Source organism: Primulina eburnea, chromosome 4 (assembly GCF_022965805.1).
Source record: "Primulina eburnea isolate SZY01 chromosome 4, ASM2296580v1, whole genome shotgun sequence".
Classification (NCBI taxonomy): domain Eukaryota; kingdom Viridiplantae; phylum Streptophyta; class Magnoliopsida; order Lamiales; family Gesneriaceae; genus Primulina; species Primulina eburnea.
Genome location: NC_133104.1, coordinates 7,836,277 through 7,845,298, shown reverse-complemented (window position 1 = coordinate 7,845,298; position 9,022 = coordinate 7,836,277).

Genomic DNA, 9,022 nt, shown 5'->3' with positions numbered 1-9,022 from the left:
CTACCGTCTCTTAAAGCTGCTATGAAGCTTTCTGGTAAACCTTCTAAAGTTAAAGGTCTAAAAACAATTTGAATTAATCATATATGAATAAATTTATAATTTTTCATATAAGGCATAATATCTTTATTATTTAACAATCTAATTACCATTTCTTCATTATAAAGAGGTACTGATGATTCTGTAGTTTTAACTACTTGTTTAAAACCAATTTTTTCAAAGGTTCCTAATTTATAGATCATTTTAGAATCTATCTTAGGAATAGTCCATTTATTCAATAAATCTAAATTTTCAGGTAAATCATATTCTTCATTTAAACTGTTATGAACAGTTTCTTTTAAACTGAAAATATTCATTTGAATAAAAAGTGCTAAATTATTAACCAGACTATTTCCATGGCTCTGATACCATCTGAGGCTTGGAATCAAAGAGGAATCTGATACGTGGCATTGTTTTACCAAACATTTCCTTAGTGGCTTTCGCACACATGGAGGTTATTTGTTTCCAGCCTATATACCATCTTCAACTCAAACTGAGCTAAGAAAAGGAGAAATTTAAACTCCAGAATAATAATGAATATCAGATTCTTGCTTGGAATTTTACAAAACATAAAAGGATTTACGAAAGATATACCAGAGAAATTAAACAACAGAGGATTTATCGAGGGCCCAAAGAATCATAAATTCATAAAAATCACCCATAAACGCCTTAAACGCCATTTCTCGGCTAAGCAGGCTGAAGGGCTACAACATGAATTTATTTTTCTCGGATAAACTCGAACCTTGTGTTCACTATTTCCTGGTTCATCTTCTTACCTTATGTTATAACCAAAGACTCTTATATTACATTAGATTCCAGAAATTTAAATAAATCTTTTATTATATCAATCTGATTCCAAGTTACAAATAAATATAGATCATGTCATAGTAAGGAAAATAATTTAGCACGAATACTTTAGCCTGTCATTCAGGCTAATCTCTGAAATATAAATTAAAAAAAAAACAAAAATTAAAAACAAAAATAAAAACAGTAAACTTACAAGGTTGTAAACAGAACTTCAAACTTTTATTGATTATCTTCAGAAGGGTTGTATACAAGAGAGAGTAGAGAGGGGAGCAAACTCGACCGTGTCCTCCTAAGAACACAGAAGTAACCTATATATAGATAGAAGAGCCGGACATCAAACCCCGGATTCCATCTTAAAATAAAAATAGTACATGCTTTATTAAAGCAAAAGTAACTTTTGTTACAAAATTCAAAACGTAAAATAGTGATATGCCACCCACTTTTTGTCACGATATTCCATGATGTGTTATTCCACCAACTCTTGAATAGTGAGATTCCACTATCAACGACTCTAGTCATGCTTGATTTTATCTTTTAGAGATTTCTTCAAATTTTCAAATATATCATCAATTTGAGATAATTGAGGAATATCCTCATCTGGATCCTGTGCATCATGCATCTTCATTAGATGTATGAATTGATTTTCACTTGATTCGGAAGCCATTGATTTATCTGATTTTGAATCTGAGCATCCAATATTCTGGAAAAGATCTTTTTTCATTTCTTCAATATAAACTTCCATCATCTTCTTTTTGGAATAAATATCAGAATATTTCTGAGTCAGAATTTTGAAAGGACTCATCAAGTCTTTCTCTTTTTCCTGTTGATTAAGGAATTCTTTCTGATATAAAGAAATTTTTTCCTCCATAGTTAGAAGAGTTTCATGACCATGAAGTTTTCCAGTTGCTGGATCTTCTCTTAACATTTTATCCCAGAATTTAGTATAACTGACTCTTTTTAAACAAGGGATTCCTTCCTCAGTATAATCACATTCTGGTTGCCATCTCCAGATCCATGGAATTCCAAATTCCATGAAGAATAGACATAAAGTCTTGCCATCAATCCAATGATCAGAAAAGGATTTCTTTATGCAATGGGCCACGTTTAACCATGTATTCATAGGTTTTATAAAAACCTCTGGCAAAATCTTTGCAGATGGACCAAATATTTTCCACCATATGTAAAACCAATTTGGAATAGGATGGTGAAAAATGTTTTCACAAATCTTCAGAAACCAAGTATGTTTCTTCTTTTCATTTTCATAAAATAAAGTTTTATTAAAACTTTCAACATAATCCCAAAAATTGAATTTGAAACTCATTTTATGAGGTTCAGAATAAAATTCTTTTTCAACTAATGGAGATATACCCCATTCTTCAATAGATATAATCTTTTTAATAATGAATTTTGAAAAGTTATAACTTCCTTTCTGTTGGGTATTACTAAAAAGGTGAGTTATATCAACACTTTTTGTAGAAATGAGAAGATTTTCATAAAATCTTCTTTGCTTATAAGCACCATATACATATGATGTATTGGTTAAATATCTGTCCATGATAGTCCATGGAGCTTTTTCCCATTGGAGATCTTTTTCTTCTATAAGAAGAATTAATTCACGATGTTTAGTCTCTGTATAAAGAGCTGAATCATTATCATCTTCTTTGATGATATTAGCATATGATGCTGAAGACTGAGAATCTGTATTATTCTTCTGCTTTTGTTTCAAGAATTCTTGAAACTCATTATATAATTCAGTATCATGCTCAGTATTACTGGCTGATGAACTAGATAAGTTCTGGGCTATTAGCCTCTGTTTACCATGCTGGACAATAATATTAGGGGGTTTTCCCCTACCACCTTGCCCTCTATAAGAGGACTCTCCTCTGCCTCGAGAGTACATATCTGTAAATGAAAACATTAAGATAAATATTCTCGAGTTAAAAAATCTGGTAAGTGATTATCTTCACCTTTTTTATAAATGATTTCAAAATCAAAAGGAGCTAAATGAGCCTGCCATCTTGCAAACATTTGTTTAGAAACATCATGTTTGAAATCTTTATTAAACATAAATTTTGCAGATTTACAGTCAGTTTTTATAATAAACTTTTGATTATATAAATCATCTTGAAATTTTAAAATACATCTAACAATAGCTAAGATTTCTTTTGCTACTGTAGAGTAATTTTTCTGGGCATTATTCCATTTCCCAGAATAAAATCTTATAAGATATTCTTGTTTAGTTTGGGGATCTTTTTGTTTCAAAATTCCACCAAAACCTATATCTGAAGCATCTGTTTCTACAATTTTATCCCATAAAGGATTTGCCAGCATAAGACAACGAAGATTCTTAACTTTATCTTTAATAATCTGAACAGCTTTAGTATGCTTATCTGTCCAAGGTAAAGGATTTTTCTTAAGTCTATCATATAAGATAGCAGAATCTTTAGTAAGATTTTGAATATAAGGAGAAATATAATTTAAACTTCCTAAAAATCTTTGCAACTGAGTTTTATCAGTTATTATATCAGGAATTTTGATCCAAACTCAATACTTCTTTGAATAGGAATAATTTTCCCTTTTTCAATCATATGACCAAGAAATCTGATATTAGTTTGAAACAAAATCATTTTAGATTTTGAAATAACTAATCCATTTTGGATAACAATATTTTTAAACATTTCTAAATGTTTAAAATGTGTTTCAATATCATTAGAAAATACTAAGATATCATCTATATAGACAATTATAAAATTACTATAGTTATAAAAATTATCATTCATTATTTGTTGAAATTCTGGGCATTTTTAAGGCCAAATGGCATTACTGTCCATTCATAATGTCCTATAGGAACATTAAAAGCAGTTTTATATCTATCAGATTCTTTTACTTGAATCTGCCAAAATCCTGATTTTAAATCAAATTTTGAGAATATAATTGCATGAACTAATCTGTCTAATAAATCTTTTTTATTAGGAATAGGATGCCTAATCCATTTTAAAACCTTATTAAGAGGTTTATAATTTATAACCAATCTATTTCCTACTCAGAATGTTTATTAACATAAAAAGCAGTACAAGACCAAGGAGATTGAGAAGGTTTTATTAAACCTTTATCTAACAAAGAATGAATTTCATTCTTACATAATTCTAGATATTCAGAATTCATTTAATAAATTTAATTAGTGTTTTAATTAAACTAAAACACCTAATCATTATCCCATTTAAATACAAGAGTCCTATCATATCCTAGATAGAGGTGATCAAATTTTTTTATTACCCGCTCGAACCAAATTGTACCGCACTGTTTTTCATAATATTTTATAAAAACTGCGATTAAAAATATTAATCATAAACAGCACCGCTAGACGGTTAGGTTATTTTTTTTTTGCCAAGAGCCGTACCGCCTAAACCACTTGCCATAATATTAGGCCTAAAATTATAATAATTTATAAACAGCATATTCAAATAAAGAAGTCATCATTCATTATATACCAACCCTCTTCAAAATTATTATTCTTACAAATAAAACTTATCTTTTTCTTAATTATTCTTTATATTAGTCTTTTATTAAAGTATTTATTTCTTTTGTAACAATATTTTGTTTGAAATTTAAAAGTAAAAAAGGATAAAATAGTGCAAATGTCATTTTTGTTGTGAATGTGTTGTGTTGTTAAATTAGCAACTTAGTTTTGAATCTTGATTATTGTTTTATCTATTTTGATCTTTATATGCTTTGAACTATATTATATATTTGAAGACAATATATTGTTGTTGTTTTCAAATAAATTAGAATATATATTCTAATATTTTTCATTAAAAAAAACCGTAAACAGACCGCAACCGCTCGAAATCGTAAGGCTAATTTTTCATGTAAAACCGCGATTAATTTTTCAAAATACTAACCGACCGCATATGGCAATCCGGTTTGATTTTTTTTATAAAAACCGCAAAACCGCACCGTGATCACCCCTAATCCTATACACAAATCACACACACACAAAACATACATGCTAACACACACTTTTTCCACACCTTGGCCGTGAGTTTCCAACCTAAGGGCTTGGGTTTTTTATATTCTTCTTCCACCAGCAAGCTTAGAAGATCGTCACACTACCATCTTTGATAAATTTAGTCACTTTTCAAGCCATAAAAAGCAGCAATCCGTGCCTTTTTAGTGTGTGTTTGGATGTAGTAACCCTGTACTATTAGCAATGTGGTTGCTGGTGTACTGTAAAAATAGATGTAATGTAACACGGCTGAGCATTCGGTTCCAACTGGATCTGATTTCAAACTAATTGACTTCAAGTTTCAAATTTGAACCCGTTCGTTGCATACGACGACGTCGTCTAATGATTGTTGATTAATCAAGAAAATATGAGAATATTGGGAGCCACTACTTGCCGCTAATCTACAACACTTAGCTCAGACCACTCCAGTATGCTAAGTCCATTGTTGTCTCAATAATTATCAGTCACGCGTTCCCCCTCTTTTAACTCGTTTCTTCCACGTGAAGCAAGGAAAGATTAACCATCAACCAGGAGTACTCTCAGCATAATCCAGCACCTTCTTCTTCACGGGCTCGATTCTTTCTTCATCACCTATGGTCTTAAGAGAGAGATAATAATGCTAAGTGAGCAGGAGAATGTGTTTGTTCTAAAACCATGACCAATACTTAGTATTTATAGATTCCATAAATTTCTCTTATTGAAAAAAGCACCATAGAAATAAGAAAATAATGCACAAAAAATCTTATATATTCAGCAGATATCCTAATTGGTGACTTGCCATTGCATTCTAGGCATTTCATCACTCCCTACAAAGTAACAAAGTGCTTCACTTATTCATAGTCTCTAGAAACCTTAGGCAGCAAAGTCCCACAAGGCAATAGTTCCCATGAGAATTATCAAATAAATACACTTTGTCTAATTGAGTTTTCCCATCCCCATTTTCCATCACCCAAAATAAGAACAAATATTGTCATTCATGTTTACTCATTTCCCCACAAGATAAAGACTTTAATTCAAATTTTATCACTTCCCAAAAAATACTTTATTGTGATCTGAAATTCTAACCCAAAACATAATATCTAAAAATTTAATGCGATTTTTGTTATGATGTAGTACCACTACCAAACAATCTCATGTAAATTCCTGATAATAATGCCCAAAAATTCAAAACAGAGTTAACAAAGAATTACAAGAGCCTAACAAGGTGAAAATGGTCTCTTTAGTAAACATTAAGAATGAGAATCACTACAACAAAAACGCCATACGACAACGGATAAAATCCGTTGTCGTAGGCCATTTTCGACTGTTGTAACTGAGGGTGTTGTTGAAAGTATCTTCAACGAGAACGGTTTTAAACCGTTGTCTTTTCTACCAACGACAACGGTTTTGCAACGGTGTTAAACCGTTGTATTTTCTATCAACGACAACGATTTTGCTATTAAAATTTGCGACGGCAATGAAAACCGTCGCAAATAAAACCGTTGTCGTAGCAGCATTTTGCGACGGTTTTAAAAAACCGTCGCTAATATTTGTAGCGACGGTTTTAAAACCCGTCGCTAAATGTAGCGACAGTATTTATTTGGAAATACTGTCGCTATTTTGCGACGATTTTTAAGTCCGTCGCTAATATTTTACGTAAAATAAAAAAAAAATTAAGAATTTTATAAATTTGTATTGTGAATTGGTACAATCTTGTAAGAGATAAAAACTTTAAGTGTCGTGAAGTAATAAAATCGTGTAAAAGATAAAATTTTAATTGTTTTGAAATGATAAAAAAATCGTGTAAGAGATAAAAATTTTAAGTGTTGTGAAGTGATAAAATTGTGTAAGTGATAAAAATTTTAAGTGTTATGAAGTTGTAAAATCGTGTAAATGAGAAAAAATTTAAGTTTGGTGAAGTGAAGTGGAAGAAAATGGAGTGAATTTGTATGTATTTATAGAGAGTGGTGGAAGAAAATGGGGGGAGAAATAGGCGGGATTGAATTTTTTAAATCTGCGACGGGTTTTGTCTTAATCGTCGCTAAATTTAGCGACAGACGTTTTGCATACCGTCGCTATAATCAATATAGCGACGGTTTTACATGAAGCTGTCGCAAAACATAGCAACGGTTTTTGTTTACACCGTCGCAAATATGAATGTAGCGATGGTATGTATATAACCGTCGCTACAAATGGAGGGAAAACAAGGCGGGATCGAATTTTTGAAATTCGCGACGGGATTTGGCTAAACCGTCGCTAAAATGAGTTTAGCGACGGTATATATGAAACCGTCGCTAATTTACGTTGTGTTTTGTCCTAAAACCGTCGCTAAAACCGTCGCTAATTAACGTTGTGTTTTCTTAAACCGTTGTCGATTGTCTAAAAATACACGCTACAAATTATTTTAAAAAATTCTACGACAACGGTTTTTTAAAAACCGTTGTCGTAGCTCGAAAAAAACCGCTAATAGACAACGGTTTGAAAAAACCGTTGTCATTGTCCAAAAAAACACAAAAAACACAATAATAGACAACGGTTTTAAAAACCGTTGTCGTAGGCCAAAGAAGAAACGCTAATAGACAACGGTTTTTAAAAACCGTTGTCGTAGCAAAAAAAAAAACCGCTAATAGACAACGGTTTTTAAAAACCGTTGTCGTAGGCCTAAAAAGACACGCTAATAGACAACGGTTTTTAAAAACCGTTGTCGTAGCCCAAAAAAAACACGCTAATAGACAACGGTTCTATGAACCGTTGTTATTGACCCTAAAACCGTTGTCTTTGACCCCCCAAAGACAACAGTTGTTTAAAACCGTTGTCTTTGATCCCAAAAAGACAACGGTTTTGGCTAAAACCGTTGTTAAAAACTCTACGACAACGGTTTTGCACAAAAACCGTTGTCGTATGTGTGTTGTTGTATGTGGTTTTTCTTGTAGTGAATCACTCTACCAATGCATCATTATTCAAGTATATGAAACTCTAATTTCATATTTATACACAGAAAGGAGTAATGCTAAAACGATTTGAGGTCAACACTCGAAGGAAGATGCACCAACTCAGTTCGATTCTCAGCAATTGCATCAGCAATACTTTCAGTCGTTGCCTTCTCTCTACTATAGAAATGTTCATACCAAACCAAATCCAAAGTTTCACGTAAATATGGCAACAAGTTACATCATAGATATGACAAATACACACACACATATCTACAGTGGCGGAGCCACATGCATGTATACCCGGGATAAACCGGGTGGCCCAATTTTATTTTTTAAAAAAATTTATATGTAAATTTTGTATAATTTTGGAATAATATGATATTAACTCGGGTAGATCAATTTAAAATATTAAAAGATTCTAGAGTTTAAAATTTTAGCTCGAGCAGAGCCATATTTTTGGCTACGCAGCTTTGCTCTCTGCTTTACCTCAATAAAAAGAATGAAAGAAAAGAGGTCGAGAATGTAGCCATATGCCCACTAAAATGTTGAGAGTCAGTCGGAATACAACAAGAAGCTTATACAAGTTATGAACACAAATGCATTATAACCTTAGACTTTGCTACAGGCAGGGGCGGAGTTATATATGGAGCTGGGTTGGGCTCCAGCCCCACTTAATTTTTTTAAAAAAAATAAATTATGTTTTATTCTAAAAAAATTTGTTGATTAGCCCCAAGGCCCAATCTATTCTCTCTCTCTTTCACTTGTCTGCTGCGTTATGTCTTTTTTTCTATCTCAAAATATCACAATTTTTATTACTTCAAATGACCGTAACTTCATCATCGGTCGTCAGTTTTCAAAATCGATTGTAGATTCGGAAATCCCACGGCATAAGCTTTCTTTTAAAACCAAAGTTTTGAATTTTCTTTGTCATCTTGAAATCAGCCGTCGCCCATCAGTCGTCGTTTTCACCGAAAATATGAAGAAATCTTAGTGTTAGACTTTCTACAGCTCGTTCTTGTTGTTCTTAGTTATATTTCGAATTTTAAAGGTAATTTCATATTTTAGTGTTACGAAATTTGAGTATTTTGGTTTTTTTGAATTCCGATAATTGATATATATTAAATTGTTGATTGTAGGTACTATATTTGAGTCGATTGATGGTATTGATAATTTTTTGGAATTTATTTGAGCATTATTTTGAATTTCCAGATTTTATATTGGAGATTGTCGATTTTTAGTGTTGATTATTTGTTATTTGGAT